This window comes from Oncorhynchus mykiss, chromosome 21 (assembly GCF_057628025.1).
Source record: "Oncorhynchus mykiss isolate SJ-2025 chromosome 21, ASM5762802v1, whole genome shotgun sequence".
Taxonomy (NCBI): Eukaryota; Metazoa; Chordata; class Actinopteri; order Salmoniformes; family Salmonidae; genus Oncorhynchus; species Oncorhynchus mykiss.
The window spans coordinates 28,170,507-28,187,525 of NC_143042.1; the positions used below are offsets into that span (position 1 = coordinate 28,170,507).

The 17,019-nt window shown below is 40.1% G+C and overlaps 1 protein-coding gene and 1 long non-coding RNA gene across 4 annotated transcripts in view; one reads left to right on the forward strand and one right to left on the reverse strand.

Moving 5' to 3' along the window:
- Positions 1-17,019, forward strand: part of LOC110500296 (ankyrin repeat- and BTB/POZ domain-containing protein 3-A) — a 206,469-nt gene that overhangs the window by 73,501 nt on the left and 115,949 nt on the right. The gene's annotated exons all lie outside the window — the stretch shown is intronic.
- Positions 5,142-16,283, reverse strand: LOC118942921 (uncharacterized). The gene is made up of 2 exons (XR_005038586.2): positions 16,082-16,283; positions 5,142-11,251 (listed from the first exon to the last, which is right to left on the reverse strand). It is a non-coding gene; the product is annotated as an uncharacterized LOC118942921 (long non-coding RNA).

Here is a 17,019-nt window from a genome sequence, read left to right on the forward strand (position 1 = left end):
GTACACCGAGATGTCCAAGATATTGAAGAATATCACAAGTGGCCTGCATATTGTTCTTCTTTTGCAGCTGTTTACATTCACCAGCTTGTCTAAATTGTCCACCCCTCCTTTTGTGGCATTGTAATCCATTATGATTTCAGTTTTTTTATGTTCCTGGCCACATATTCTTCCATCCCTATTCAGCGTACTCGTGAGTACCACATTTTTGCCTTTCTTTTTCACATAGGACGTGTCGGCCATGAACACAAACTTTGAGGAATTGACAGGCCTGTTCCGTGTATTCAACAGCTGAAGTGAGAAGAAAAAAAACAGTTTGTACTGTTCTTACAATTGTCAGCTTCCTCTTGAGGTGCTCCTGTCCCAGCTTGTGCGAAGCATTTGCATTTGATGTTGTGGCCACGGAGTCCCTGTGTCACGTCCAGGACAACCCGCATCCCTTGTTTCTTCTCAGGGGCTCCTCTGTCAGACTTCCCCTTATACACTTGCAAGTTCCACCCATATGATTAAACAGCAGTGGGAGCCCAGATCTTGATTCCATATTTTGCGGATTTAGACGGTATGTACTGCCTGAAGGGGCCAGCGGTCCCTAAATGGCATAAGCTGCTCATCAAAAGTAACGTTGGGCCCAGGTTTGTAAAATAGGGGAAGGCGGTCCACCCACTGGTCCCACATTGACCTGACTGCAGCTAGCTTGTCTCTCTGCCGCCGAGCTAGTGTGCTGTCTTGGTTATGGAAGAGGATAATCCTGGAAATAATGTGGAAGTTTTCCAGAGAAATTATTGCACATAAAAGTTCTCTACCAGTTTCCGCATCCCACAGGGATCTGAAAACACCAGCAAGGGTAAGAACACAAAAGTATGCATGTAAATAAGTCTCCTTCCATCTCTCTTCAAAAACACAACTTCCCTCAGAAGTCCAGAAAGATTTCTGGATGTTGTCTGGAATGAACAGTTCAAAAGAAGACTGTCCTGCACATGAGTAACCGCCATCCGTGTCGGCCCTGGGTTGCATCCTTATCACATTGGCAGTCATTCTTTGGACAAGAAGACCCTCCATATTTCTCATTCTGCAGGCTGCTGATGAGCTGGTTGCTGACTGGCTGGTCCTGGTTTTGGCTAAGGGTCAATCTCATCCTCTTCTTCCAACTCACTGTCCAACTCTAAATTGACAGAGACATGATCCTCATATTCTGAAAATTCTTCATCTTCCAAAGTGGAAGACGCTCCTTCTCGCTCTGCAAAAATGATTTCTAAGGCCCTCTGAGCAGAGATTATTTTTTACCATACTCATTGATTGTGGTAAGGAGTCACACATGCAAAGAGGCGGTCCACCCACTTGTCCTACATTGTCTGAAGTTTACATACACCTTAGCCAAATACATTTAAACTCTGTTTTTCACCATTCCTGACATTTAAATCCTAATAAAAATTCCCTGTTTTAGGTCAGTTAGGATCACCACTTTTTTTTAAGAATGTGAAATGTCAGAACAATAGTAGAGAGGACGATTTATTTCATTCATCACATTCCCAGTGGGTCAGAAGTTTACATACACTAAATTAGTCTTTGCCTTTAAATTGTTTAACTTGGGTTTAAACTTTTTGGGTAGCCTTCTACAAGCTTCCCATTTTGGCCCATTCCTCCTGACAGAGCTGCTGTAACTGAGTCAGGTTTGTTGGCCTCGTTGCTCGCACACATTTTTTTTTAGTTCTGCCCACACATTTTCTATGGGATTGAGGTCGGGGCTTTGTGATGGTCACTCCAATACCTTGACTTTTTTGGCCTTAAGCCATTTTGCCACAACTTTGGAAGTATACTTGTGTCATTGTCCATTTGGAAGACCCATCTGCGACCAAGCTTTAACTTCCTGACTGATGTCTTGAGATTTTGCTTCAAAATATCCACGTTTTTTCTACCTCATGATGCCATATATTTTGTGAAGTGCACCAATCCCAACCTGCAGCAAAGCAACCCCACAACGTGATGCTGCCACCTCCGTGCTTCACAGTTGGGATGGTGTTCTTCAGCTTGCAAGCGTCCCCCTTTTTACTCCAAACATAACGATGGTCATTATGGCCGAACTATTATATTTTTGTTTCATCAGACCAGAGGACACTTCTCCAAATAGTACAATCTTTGTCCAAGTTGCAAACCATAGTCTGGCTTTTTTATGGCGGTTTTGGAGCAGTGGCTTCTTCCTTGCTGAGCAGCTTTTTATGTTATGGCGATATAGGACTCGTTTTACTGTGGATATAGATACTTTTGTACCTGTTTCCTCCAGCATCTTCACAAGGACCTTTGCTATTGTTCTGGGATTGATTTTCACTTTTTGCACCAAAGTATGTTCATCTCTAGGAGACAGAACACAACTCCTTCCTGAGTGGTATGACGGCTGTGTGGTCCCATGGTGTTTATACGTGCATACTATTATTTGTACAGATGAACGTGGTACCTTCAGGCATTTGGAAATTGCTCCCAATGATGAACCAGACTTGTGGAGGTCTACAATTTTTCTCTGAGATCTTGGATGATTTCTTTTGATTTTCACATGATGTCAAGCAAAGAGGCACTGAGTTTGAAGGTAGGCCTTGAAATACATCCACAGGTACACCTCCAAATGACTCAAATTATGCAAATTAGTCTATCAGAAGCTTCTAAAGCCATGACATAATTGTCTGGAATTTTCAAAGCTGTTTAAAGGCACAGTCAATTTAGTGTGTGTGAACTTCTGACCCACTGGAATTTTGATACAGTGAATTCATTATTAGTGAAATAATCTGTCTGTACACAATTGTTGGAAAAATGTCTTGTGTCATGCACAAAGTAGATGTCCTAACTGACTTGCCAGAACTATAGTTTGTTAACAATAAATTTGTGGAGTGGTTGAAAAACACATTTTAATGAGTCCAACCTAAGTGTATGTAAACTTCTGACTTAAACTGTATGTGTTGTGTCCCTCCCCCAATTTGCACCTGGCTGGGGTAGAGTGTGGGAAAATAAAACTTTTTACAATGTATGGAAATAATATATTGTAATAACATTGTGCAGGTTCCAGCAAGACATTGTGTAGTTTCAAACACTACAAAGGATGCGGGACACAGACAGGTTCTTGGTGCTATGTTGAATCAGCATTCCCAAGGGGGAGGAAAACGGAGTGAAGACACAGTAAACCTTTTTGTTTAATTTTTACTTGTTTTCACACACACTTTTGTTACCCTTGGGTCCAGTGGACCTGAACACCACATACGTAATATATATGTTTAGGGTGGTGCAAAGTGTGAACTCAATGCAAATGTGTTCTTTTACATGTTCTTCACAGAAAATGAGCCTCGGCCAATGAGTCTCACGCTGAAAAAAGTATTAATTGTATAATTTTAAAACATTGAAAACATTGAAAATGGGTCCCACAGACCCGGAAATTACACAAGGATTAAACTGCTAGCACACAGCTCGGACACCCATGCATTCCCCACAAGACATGCCACCAGAGGTCTCTTCACAATCCCCCAAGTCCAGAACAGACTATGGGAGGCGCACGGCACTACATAGTGTCATGACTACATGGAACTATATTCCACATCAGGTAACTGATGCAAGCAATGGAAATACAATAAAAAAATATACTGGCAAAAATACACCATATGGATCAAATGGGACTGTGAAGAGACATACACAAAGGTGCAGACACACGCATATGCACACGCACTCTACACACACGTACATAGTAATATTGTTGTGTAGTGGTATCATACATTTTGTTTTGTGTAATTTATTTATTTTATTTATTTCACCTTTATTTAAGAGTTACACATGGAGTAAAACAAACATACAGTCAATAATACAGTATAAACAAGTCTATATACGATGTGAGCAAATGAGGTGAGATAAGGGAGGTAAAGGCAAAAAAAGGCCATGGTGGCAAAGTAAACACACAATAGCAAGTAAAACACTGGAATGGTAGATTTGCAATGGAAGACTGTGCAAAGTAGAAATAAAAATAATGGGGTGCAAAGGAGCAAAATAAATACATAAATTAAATACAGTAGGGAAAGAGGTAGTTGTTTGGGCTAAATTATAGGTGGGCTATGTACAGGTGCAGTAATCTGTGAGCTGCTCTGACAGTTGGTGCTTAAAGCTAGTGAGGGAGATAAGTGTTTCCAGTTTCAGAGATTTTTGTAGTTCGTTCCAGTCATTGGCAGCAGAGAACTGGAAGGAGAGGCGGCCAAAGAAATAATTGGTTTTGGGGGTGACTAGAGAGATAAACCTGCTGGAGCATGTGCTACAGGTGGGAGATGCTATGGTGACCAGCGAGCTGAGATAAGGGGGGACTTTACCTAGCAGGGTCTTGTAGATGACATGGAGTCAGTGCGTTTGGCGACGAGTATGAAGCGAGGGCCAGCCAACGAGAGCGTACAGGTCACAATGGTGGGTAGTATATGGGGCTTTGGTGACAAAACGGATTGCACTGTGATAGACTGCATCCAATTTGTTGAGTAGGGTATTGGAGGCTATTTTGTAAATGACATCGCCAAAGTTGAGGATTGGTAGGATGGTCAGTTTTACAGGGGTATGTTTGGCAGCATGAGTGAAGGATGCTTTGTTGCGAAATAGGAAGCCAATTCTAGATTTAACTTTGGATTGGAGATGTTTGATATGGGACTGGAAGGAGAGTTTACAGTCTAACCAGACACCTAAGTATTTGTAGTTGTCCACGTATTCCAAGTCAGAGCCGTCCAGAGTAGCGATGCTGGACAGGCGGGTAGGTGCAGGTAGCAATTGGTTGAAGAGCATGCATTTAGTTTTACTTGTATTTAAGAGCAATTGGAGACCACGGAACGAGAGTTGTATGGCATTGAAGCTTGCCTGGAGGGTTCTTAACACAGTGTCCAAAGAAGGGCCAGAAGTATACAGAATGGTGTCGTCTGCGTAGAGGTGGATCAGAGACTCACCAGCAGCAAGAGCGACCTCATTGATGTATACAGAGAAGAGAGTCGGTCCAAGAATTGAACCCTGTGGCACCCCCATAGAGACTGCCAGAGGTCCGGACAGCAGACCCTCCGATTTGACACACTGAACTCTATCAGAGAAGTAGTTGGTGAACCAGTGTGGTAGAAAATCGGTTCAAATATGACATAATCAAGAACTTTGAATTCAATTATAGACTTTTAATACAAGAGTATAGCAAGCCGGAGTGCTCCGTGGAACACACACTTTTTTCAGAGCACTCGCTCTGACTTTATACACACACATAAGCCCATCCTACAAGCACATTAAGTTACATTCCAATCCGTGCATCCTGCTTGTTCAGCTCAACAACGCCCACATCTGCTTTCCATTAGATCCTAATGATGACAAGACCCTTGCTTTGTTCCTGCACTTAGCTAAATGCATTATTTTGTTTGTGTGTTATCTGGGATCAGGAGACTAAGTGTCTCCTCTGATTTTAGCGTGCTCAGCTATACTAAAAATACTACACATTCCTCTATGCTATAGGCTTGCTTTGTCCCTGCACTTAGCTCAATGTGTGTCTTTATCTCGGATCAATAGACTGTGTGTCTTCTCTGTCATTCCTTCTGCATCTCTACGTCCTAAAAATATGCGAACTATGTCTATTGGTCATCAGTTAGTAATTTGACTGACCCCCTCCTTTGTATATCCCTCTGGCCTTGGTATGTCCAGCTATCCTGGTACCTATGTGTCACCTTCCCTTCATGTAGTCTGTTTTTAGTGTTCAGCTATTCTATGCATCTCATGCATTTGTCTATGTGTTATATTTGCTCCCACAAATCCCCCCTCTGGGGCTAATTAGCCCCATAATAATACAAATATAACCCTAGGATGGTGAATGAGAATACCTGTGATAGACAATAAAATATAAAAACAGAGTAAAATATATAAACCAACTGGACCAAACATCTCTAGTATTTCATAAGAGTAAAATATCTAGTTCGGTATAGAAACAAAAAATAATACATTACATTTTGTTGAAGCATGAGCATGTAAGTACATAGCCTCAGGCAAGGCTATCTCAGTTATGTGAAAAAAAAAATAATAATTCAAAATAAAATTGACACAACATCATTCTAAATTTAAGCTGTCAACATGATCTTCCCTCTCAGACACCTCTCCAACAAACATGATACCAACCTCTGTTAGAAGATTAAGGACATGGTCCATAGACACTTGTAACCGGGATACCCCACTGTTACCTACATGTTTTGAAATTAACCTAATATTTAGAAGGCAAAACCAACTTTTAATTAAAATAAACATTCATTGATATACCTATCAAAAACATTCAACAAAACAAACAAAACACAAGGCCGTGAGCAAAAGTAGACCTTACATAGCCCCTCTTGTACTTACTACGGAAATGACCCTTTTTGTGGATATGTATCAGTTGACTTTCTTATGAATTTGGAATGACAGCATATACAGGTAAACCTTCCTTACGAAAACCATGGCAAGCATCACCACCTCCAGGGACCACTCCATACAGGCAGTTTGGATAAGGGGCAGTCAAGGGGTCCACCAACCGCATTGCATAACTGTCCATTTTCATCAGTATAATGGCCTGGGCTACCCGACACAGGATGAGCTATCACCGGAGGGTCAGCTCTACTTACAAGCATCTGTTTAACCGCTGTCTGGATCACAAATGATTTCACCAAGGGTACAACACAGCAAAATACAATACCCAGAGCCAATAACCCCCCGCCCAGCATAATGGCCATCCTAGCAAACATAGCTCCCCATTTTCCCAATGCTAAGTCCAACCAATCCCAAACATGAGAGTCAACCCCAGCATTTGCCTTAACCTCTAGTCGTAAACCTTTATGTTTAGCCATAGCGATTGCAAGGGATCCATTAGGCGCAGTGTTATTGGGAATAAAGGTGCAACAATCATCCCCGAACATAACACAAACTCCACCCTTCTCTGCCAAAAGCCAATTGAGAGCCTGTCTATTTTGCCAAGACATTTTACTGGTAGCCCGTACCTGTTCCCTCAACGCCGTTAGAGCCGAGTCAGTATAGTTAATGAATCTCTGTTGGTTATAGTATATGTAATTAATCCACTCTAAGTTCGTATTTGGTGTTATCCACAAAAATATAGATTCAAATCCAGATTTAACCTGTTAAGCCTATAGGGGCGCTATTTCATTATTGGATAAAAAAACGTGCCCGTTTTAAGCGCAATATTTTGTCACGAAAAGATGCTCGACTATGCATAGAATTGACAGCTTTGGAAAGAACACAGTCTAACGTTTCCAAAACTGCAAAGATTTTATCTGTGAGTGCCACAGAACTCATTCTACAGGTGAAACCAAGATGAAACGTCTAACAGGAAATGAGCAGAATCTCTGAAGCTCTGTTTTCAAATGTCTCCTTATATGGCTGTGAATGCAGCAGGAACGACCATGTGCTTTCTGTGGTTTCTTCAAGATGTCTGCAGCATTGTGACGTATTTGTAGGCATATCATTGGAAGATTGGCCATAAGAGACTACATTTTCCAGGGGTCCGCCCGGTGGCCTTTATCTAAATTCGTGCGTAATCAATCTCCAGTTGCGGTCATTTTGTCCTGGGATTCAGAACGGAAAGCACACTTCCACGAAGGATATATCATCGAAGAGATATGTGAAAAACACCTTGAGGATTGGTTCTAAACAACGTTTGCCATGTTTCAGTCGATATTATGGAGTTAATTTGGAAAAAAGTTTGGCGTAATTGATGACTGGATTTTCGGGTTTTTTTGGTAGCCAAACGTGACGCACCAAACGGAGCGATTTCTCCTAAACAAATAATCTTTCAGGAAAAACTGAACATTTGCTATCTAACAGAGTCTCCTCATTGAAAACATCTGAAGTTCTTCAAAGGTAAATGATTTTATTTGAATGCTTTTCTGTTTTTTGTGAAAGTGTTACCTGCTAAATGCTAACGATAATGCTAACGCTAAATGCTACGCTAGCTAGCTACTGTTACACAAATGATTGTTTTCCTATGGTTGAGAAGCATATTTTGAAAATCTGAGATGACAGTGTTGTTAACAAAAGGCTAAGCTTGAGAGCTAGCATATTTATTTCATTTCATTTGCGATTTTCATGAATAGTTGACGTTGCGTAATGGTAATGAGCTTGAGTCTGTATTCACGATACCGGATCCGGGATGGGTAGATCAGAGAGGTTAACTTCATCTCTTGCCTTGAACTCCCAAGGTACTCCTCTAGGCTATCCAATTACATCAAGGTATACCTCAGTGTCTTTCTCATACGCCCTCTTAACTCTAGTGTTAACATAGTCATCATGGGATGACTTAATAATAGTAACCTGTTGATTGCTCTAACTAAGGCACAAAGACCAGTCCATCCATCTGGCAGTACATTCAACAGTTTGTTTTTCCCACACATCCAGAAACTGTCCGCAACACCTCTGTCCTGATTTTTTAGCATAATTAGAAATGGCGCAACCTGAGTTATTGTACCACACACCCCTTTTCTATGCATTATCAACCCTTTATCTTTATTTCTACGAACCCCAGCAGTCTCTAGTACCCAAATAGTATCACATTCTACGGTGGTGTTTCCTACATCAATTTCTTCGGTGTTATGGCTGTACAAACATTCATATTTACCTAACCACAGTACTTCTGTCTAATTGAGGTCCATTTAATTCAGTTCTAATGTCATAGGCAGCACAATCCTTGTCTCCTAATCCAGTCTCGTTTAACATAGTTCTTCTGCCTCTAGTGCTCCCTCGAGCAATCCTACATTCTATGTCACACAAGGGAATGTAGTATTTTCTCTGAATATTGAACATTTTACATTTAACACATTCTTCAAATGATGCAGGTTCAGGTCCTATCAAAAGATCAGACAAAGGTGATTTTCTACACAAAATACAATTGTCCATTCTATGTTTATTTCTGCTGTATACTTAGCCTAATCGTACCACTCATTCTTCACTACTTCTTCTCGTGTGGTGTCCTTGAGTGGTTCAGAGTCTGGTATGTCTGTGTCTGTCATCTTTGCAATGTTCTTATCTTGAGGTAGGTCATTAGAGTTAGTCAAAAAGTTCAAAATGTCAATAAAGAACCCTCCTGGTTCTGATGCTTTCTAGCTACCACAGGCTCTTCCTGTTTAGGTATTGGCATAAGACCAATTCCAATGACTGAGGAGCTACCGAAGGGTCAATCTTGTTCTCGTTATTTTCAACTATTAATTCTTCACCTTCAACTGGTTCAATCTGATTCATGGTGAGCACCCACTCGTCTACTTCTTTGGTTAACGTCAGGTCACATCCTTTTGAGTCCCAAATGACTTCTCTCTTCGTTCGATGATATGTCCATCCACCGAATGCAATCTCCGGTAAGGGTTTGATCCTTTTGTCTTCTGTTCTTCTGTTTCAGTTATATGTTGAGGTGGGACAGAGATTCTAACCTTGTCAGTCTTTTTAGATTGTTTGACTGGTTCCTCTCTTCTCTTCCTGTTTCCATCCTACATCTTGATTGTGCGTGAGTCTGTTGTTGCTATTCTAGCGTTCACTGTTACTTCTGTTATGTCAATATCATTGTTCTTCTATGGGTCTAACTTCAATTGTTCATTATGGAGACAATTCAAGAGCTGAAAAGTCAATTTTGGGGAAATCCCCATTTTCTTCAGCTTGCTGGACTTTTCCTACTCTTTGCGGGGTCTCTCCTTCCGTTCCTGTGAGGCCTCTCCTCCTCTGTCTTCCCCTGAGGCTCCCTCCTCAGGCCGGACTGGGCTTCCATCTGGAAGGTGTCCATTTCAGGGAAGAGATGTTCACATTCTTTAGGCAATACCTCGGGGTCCCACTGTAGAGGGCTTCTGTCAAAGAGGTCTGCCCCAACAACTGCCCCTCCCACTTCTGGGCTTTCTGGCCATTCTGGAGGAAACTTTGGTTGTTTGTCTCTTTTCTTTTCAGGCTCTTTTTCCCTGGTTGGTTCTTCTGAGTGTGTTAGCTGATGCACTCGTTGTATCTGGTCTGCCATTTTCTTGATTCTTCCCCGGCGCTTTGATCGATTCCGCTGCTCCTGCTCCCTCCGGGGTCCCCTCTGGTGAATCAGCATCCTCTGTGTCCTCATCTCTGTATGGTTGTGTCCTTCTCTCCGTCGGGACTCGGGTGCAGTGGTTTAGATGATACCACGTCTTGCTTCCTTTCACTTGGACGGCCGTGTTTGTGGCCGTTGCCACCTCGTAGGGTCCTTCCCTCCTCGGCTGATCCCACTTCCTTCGGAACACTCAAACGTAGACTAGATCTCCTGGTATCACTGGGAGAGGTCCTTCTGGTCCCCTTGGATCATCAGATGTGGAACCTCTCGTCCTGGTTCAGGTTTCTGCCTTCTTTCTGTGGGGCATTCATACTTAGAGACTTATGGCCTCTGTTCTATGATTACACCATACATTCTCTTACTTCCATCACTCATCACACAAACTGACATTCCAGCTGAAGCTGCCGAACCCTTCTCCATCTGGTTTCCTAAACACAAGACTTGGAAAACAAAGGACAAAACATAACAGTATTGACAATGTTATGTGTTATGCATGACTGTATTCATGAATACTGAAATCTAAGACCATGACAATTCCCACTCTTTCTTCACCTGACTCTATGCCTCCAGGATAGGTTTCTGCTGGACTCCACAAAAATGGAGGCCCTAATTGGCTTCCTCGTGCTTTCATCCAGTCTTCCCCTTTCGGCCGCAGGTTCTGAGAGGTGTTCCCAAATCATGTCATTTTTTACTTAATTCCCTATCTGCTCTGTTTCAACTGATAAGCATGTGCATAACCTTAGTCAACATTATTTCTTCTTGAAATAATTCAACACTGAATGGGCTTTCACTCCGAGCCTTCAACATGTTGTTTAGAGTACAACTACCCTAACATCTATCCTTTTTCATATGATACATTAACAAATAAAACAAGTAACCCCTAACTCAACCCAGTATGTCTACAGTGGAATCTAGTCTCTCTCTCTCTCTCTCTCTCTCTCTCTCTCTTTTGTTTCACGTCCTCTGTCATGGTATTTTCAAGCTCACCCATTATTCTGCTGGACCTTACTTCTTGTGAAACTTATGCACCCATCAAAGAGAGACATGACGATCTTTACCACTGCAGGTGCTGTAAGAAGTATATCCCCAGCCCGGTGTATCTTGATGTACACTCAGTTTCCAGAATTCAGCCCATGCCTTTCCATCTGGCCTCTTATGTGCTGTTTTTTTTTCCTGGGGACATACACACTAACACATGGGTTATTTCCTGACAACAGACTTTCTTCTTATAGTAGGATCACTAATCTTAATTTTTAAATAACAGCCCTATGTAAACATTCTGTCTTAAATACCTGGCCTCTTGCCACAAAAATATTCATAATGATAGCCAAATTATGGTCCCTACCGTAACTGCTGCAAGAATAACATGTAATCAGTCAAGTGTCTTCCAGTTGAAAGAATATCCAATCCTAACAAAACTAAGTCCTAAGCTTCTTAAACTTTTGCTCTAGTGTTCAAAATGCCACTACTTATTACTTTTACCATAATCTAGGTATGTGTAATATTCTATTTACTTTTAGAATTATTCCTATATTTTTACAAGACCAACTGTCCTTCCTTTTCTGTGAATTATCTTGTCCATTAATATACATTGTTTCTAGAAATAACACCCCTCCGCTACCATAACCTTCATATATGAGCCCCCCAATGTAGTTACAGTTTTTCTAACCCATAACACATAAGTCACTACTCCTAATTTCCTTCCATAGTTTGATACATACTTAAACATTCTCAAATCATTTTTAGTCAACTTATATCAGTCTCCCCTCAGGAAAAATATACACTCTTATTTTCCTCAAACCAAAAACAAGAAAAATAGAGTAAATTATAATAACTGCATATTTGCAATAAATTACCACTATTTGTAATGTCTTCTTCATCCTTGGGTGTTATCACACAACAGACTATACTTTTTATTCAATTACTTATGTCATTCCAATGTATTACTCCAATTACAATGATATTGTAAAATAAAAGAAACAAAAACCTTTAATTTAATATTCTGCGAGTTCTGTCAATCAACCTGTCTCAGGATTAGTTTCCAGAGCTTCCCTAGGCCTAGTAAATTTAAACAGTCCTATATTCAAAACATAACTAAATGTTGTTTATAAATTGTCCAATCCAATATTCAGGATAACAGTCCTTAGTGTTTACTTTAACTCAAATTTGACCTGCTCAATTCAATACATCTCCCTTTAATAATTAACATCATACTAAAAACTTTTAGTACCAGTAATATCTATATTTACCATGCGCCCTTTTACCTCTGTTTTTCTGTCATGAGTGGCCTGGTAATAAAAGGTCATTATCCCAATCCCCTTTAGTCTTTCTTCTCCCAGACACATATCATTCCAGATACAGTTCACAGGTCATCAGACACAGTTGTCCCACACTATTCAGCCAGTAGGGTGGGTTTGAGTTTCACACACACTTGTTGTGGTGATAGTCTCTCCCAAGCATTAATGCATTCTGACATCATATTCCCATGATAACTCCCTTATTCTACTGGCGATCTCTCAGATGAGTTACAGATGATGTAGTTATCAACATAACCCTTGCAGAAACCCCCACTCCAACAAACCATTTGGAGTAAATGTTATCCCTTGTTAACATATATTTCCATTTTATATTTTATATGTAGAATGAACAAAGCACATTTTGTATTTACCCTAAGACCATAACCCCAGGGAACTGATGATCTCTCCTATGAACCCACTATTTGAATAACTAGTCAATTCAAGATTACAACTCTTCATCTTTTTCCCAAGGAAATAATGGAATTTCAAAGTGATGGTACACTGGTGTTTCTCAATCATTTTATAATTAAATCCCACTTGTTCCAACAATTTCTAGTGAAGTTGATCAATCTTCAAGGGAAATTCTTAGGGTTCAGAGCATTTGACACCATTAAAATGTTTTCACTCTCTTTTCTTTAGAAACAGCTTAAATATATTTTCAAAAACATTTCCATCCTTCTGCATACCCAATTTGAAACTGAACTGAAAAAAAAACCCTTCCAAAGGAAATCCACTATCGCATGTAGGCCAAGAATACACACGAGCCGGCCTCACTTATCCGGAACTCCAGTTATAGCCTTATCCAGATACTAAGACTTTTAAGTGGCCGAAATATCTCTAACTGCTTTCCTCAGTACTACAGTTTCCAATGACATTTTGACCAGAGAAAATGTAACCCCTTTTTTTTTTGGAAAAGAAATGTACATTTCGTTAACATTCACCATGCCACCCTCTAAATCAGCAAGCCAACAGTATTACACATACTAAAATCCCCTTAGATTTCCCGAGCATGCGACAGAAGCTCCAGCCATGCACAGAACGCACAATTCCCCCCTGCTCGGCCATCTGTATCCTACCCTTAGAAATTGAATACACCTATACTCTACAATTTGCTTTTCTTCTAACTATTTTTACCACGCTTGTGATTTTTCATATACGTTTATTTTCCGTATTTTGACGCTAATAACAACTTCTCCACGCATTTTATCACCACTGAAACCACCATTTTAATGCAAAACGACTCCAAGTGGGTCTATTTGTAAATTACATCGGTACCTTACTAGAAGTTAGGTAAAACGTAATCTAGTACGTATTTCATCACATATAAACTGTACTTTCTATGAACCACTTATTGATCAAATCAGAAACTATACACCGCTTGGTGAAGATTCCATTCGTACTAACCTTAAAACGATTAGTTGTAGCTCTTTTGATAAGGGTGTAAATTCCTGTATAGCGGCATTCTCTGCTACCGCAATAAGTTCCAGTGTCGTCCCCCACACTAGTTAGCCCTGATCTACAACTTCTTACGCTTCCCCCATCGTAATGTATTTCTGATGATAGAATGTTAATTAATATTAAAACTCTGGTAAGTTAAACTTCTTGTTATGGTTTTATGTGTTCGTTCCAATTCATTATTTTATTTATCCTGTTTACCGGGTAATGTTGCCCTACATTATACGGTTTGCTCCTTCATATTCAAATCGAATTGGTAGAATTAACGTGCGCTTCTTTCAGCGACTCTATGGCTTTATTAAATTTCGCTATCTCTATATTCCAGGGAGAAACAGTCCATTTGTTTCCATGCCACAATTTATTTTTACCAAACTCTACCATCGCATTATACACTTTATTTACTATTTTCCAAGGTAGATCTACCCTACTTTCTCAAATAATAATTTATTAGTCACATCACTTAATACCTCCTATTAAAACCTACTCTATAATGTCTACAACTGTATTGCTGAATACTACAGAAGCCTTAATGTTTTATTCTAGTACAGCACCTCAAATATCACTGTGTTTTTATCTTTGCTTATACTATTACTTTAACTTTATTCAATGTATTAAATCCCATTTCATATCATTTTCCTTCTAATTCAGCTTATTTATAATGTCTGCACTTTCTTATCTCTTTATTTATCGCTTGCTATATTCTCTCTTAGCCTATTTTACTGTTTAATTCCTGAGGCTATTTTTAAATTGCAGCCTCCTTTTTTGTTTACGGGGCTCGTGATATTTTTAATATGTGTTCTAGACTTCTATTTTCATGCAATTCTCACTTTATTCTAGACCGCCTAGATTTATTTTAACCAGTATATTTTAGTTTATCTGTATATTTTTAAGTTATTTCTTCCTACTTCGCATCCGTTTTATACTATCCGGGTAATACTTCTTTAATTATTTTTATTACTTGTTTCGACACCTTTTCATTTTTCTTACCGCAATCGCTTATTTTATTTTGATGTTCCTTACTTTTGTTCCCTCTGCCTAATAGTATTTAAACTATGATAGGGATCACTCTGTAAATGTATTAAGCTGATAGAGGATCACTTCTGGCCAGCCAGAAAAAGTTAAAAGCACCCCTCTTCAACTTTATACTCTGTCACAGGAGGGCTGCGCACTCCCTCTTCTGGACGTTCTGTCTAAACACATCCAACCTGTTCTTATCTCTACGGTTCTATCCTCACACAGAATTGTATTATAACATCATTCTCATTAATTCGTTCAATCCTTTTGTTTTTACCTAAAAACAAAACAGTCTCTCTCTCTGGACTTAATTCACTTCCACAACATAAGTTTTAGACTGATCGGATTTCTCACGCATACCTTTCGTTTTTACCTAAAAACAACCTATAGTTTATCCCTTAGCTCAATACACTTCCTCTACATAAGCTGGTATAATCCTATAGGATTTTTACGATATGACGAGACTACTGTCTAATCGGATCAGTTTGTCTTCATATCCTATTCATCCACCCCGTATTGATCTTTATTCTTCGTTAGAGCAATATCGTGGCGTGACCTACTCATTTATAAACCCCCCGTTTAGCTAAGCGGAGCGTCCTATATTCGCAGGATTTATTTTTGCAGTTGAACGTCGCACAATCAGGCCAGCATTCTTCCTGCGTTCTAAATATTCATCTGTTCAGTCCTTCCTTTCAAAGCGGTAGCCATGTGTATTTATTTACTAAATACCCATCCGTACAGACCTTTTCCTTGAAGCGGTAGCCATGAATGTTTATCTATCTACTTATCAATAAAGTAGCCTACCCATTCAGTCCTTCAGCTAAATATTTTGAAGCGGTATCGCAGGATTACTTATCAATAAAGTAACCTACCCATTCAGACCTTCTGGTAAATATTTTGAAGCGGTATCGCAGGATTTCTATAACTACTTATTTTATTCAAACCTTATAAGCAGCTAGCTGTAGTCCTGCGCCCAAACCCAGCCCCAACATGCCGAATAACACACCTGACACCAGCGAAGTTCACAGCCCCTGCCTACTTACTCACTAGACATGCATGCACATTCGTATCCGCTATACAATTCCCAAGCTTACACACACATGCAAATTCATTGAATTTCAAAAAGTTATTTAGTTTCTATAGTTTTTAGGAAATTTGAGAGAGAGACCTACTTGACGTCTGTCCTTCTGAGGCAGGATCTCTGAAGCAATCTATATAAACATTTCAACTATTTTGTAAGAACTTTGCTTACCTTCTTATAGCTGGGTGGCCACCCTTGTTTGCCAGATTGTCCAAAAGTCAGTCAGGACGCCTCGGCCCCTGACACTCCTGGCAAAGCTCGCCAAATATGTGGTAGAAAATCGGTTCAACTATGACATAATCAAGAACTTTGAATTCAATTATAGACTTTTAATACAAGAGTATAGCAAGCCGGAGTGCTCCGTGGAACACACACTTTTTTCAGAGCACTCGCTCTGACTTTATACACACACATAAGCCCATCCTACAAGCACATTAAGTTACATTCCAATCTGTGCATCCTGCTTGTCCAGCTCAACAACGCCCACATCTGCTTTCCATTAGATCCTAATGATGACAAGACCCTTGCTTTGTTCCTGCACTTAGCTAAATGCATTCTTTTGTTTGTGTGTTATCTGGGATCAGGAGACTAAGTGTCTCCTCTGATTTTAGTGTGCTCAGCTATACTAAAAATACTACATATTCCTCTATGCTATAGGCTTGCTTTGTCCCTGCACTTAGCTCAATGTGTGTCTTTATCTCGGATCAATAGACTGTGTGTCTTCTCTGTCATTCCTTCTGCATCTCTACGTCCTAAAAATATGCGAACTATGTCTATTGGTCATCAGTTAGTCATTTGACTGACCCCCTCCTTTTGTATATCCCTCTGGCCTTGGTATGTCCAGCTATCCTGGTACCTATGTGTCACCTTCCCTTCATGTAGTCTGTTTTTAGTGTTCAGCTATTCTATACATCTTATGCATTTGTCTATGTGTTATATTTGCTCCCACACCAGGCGAGACAATCATTTGAGAAACCAAGGCTGTCGAGTCTGCCGATGAGGATGTGGTGATTGACAGAGTCGAAAGCCTTGGCCAGATCAATGAATACGGCTGCACAGTAATGTTTCCTATCGATGGCGGTTAAGATATCGTTTAGGACCTTGAGCGT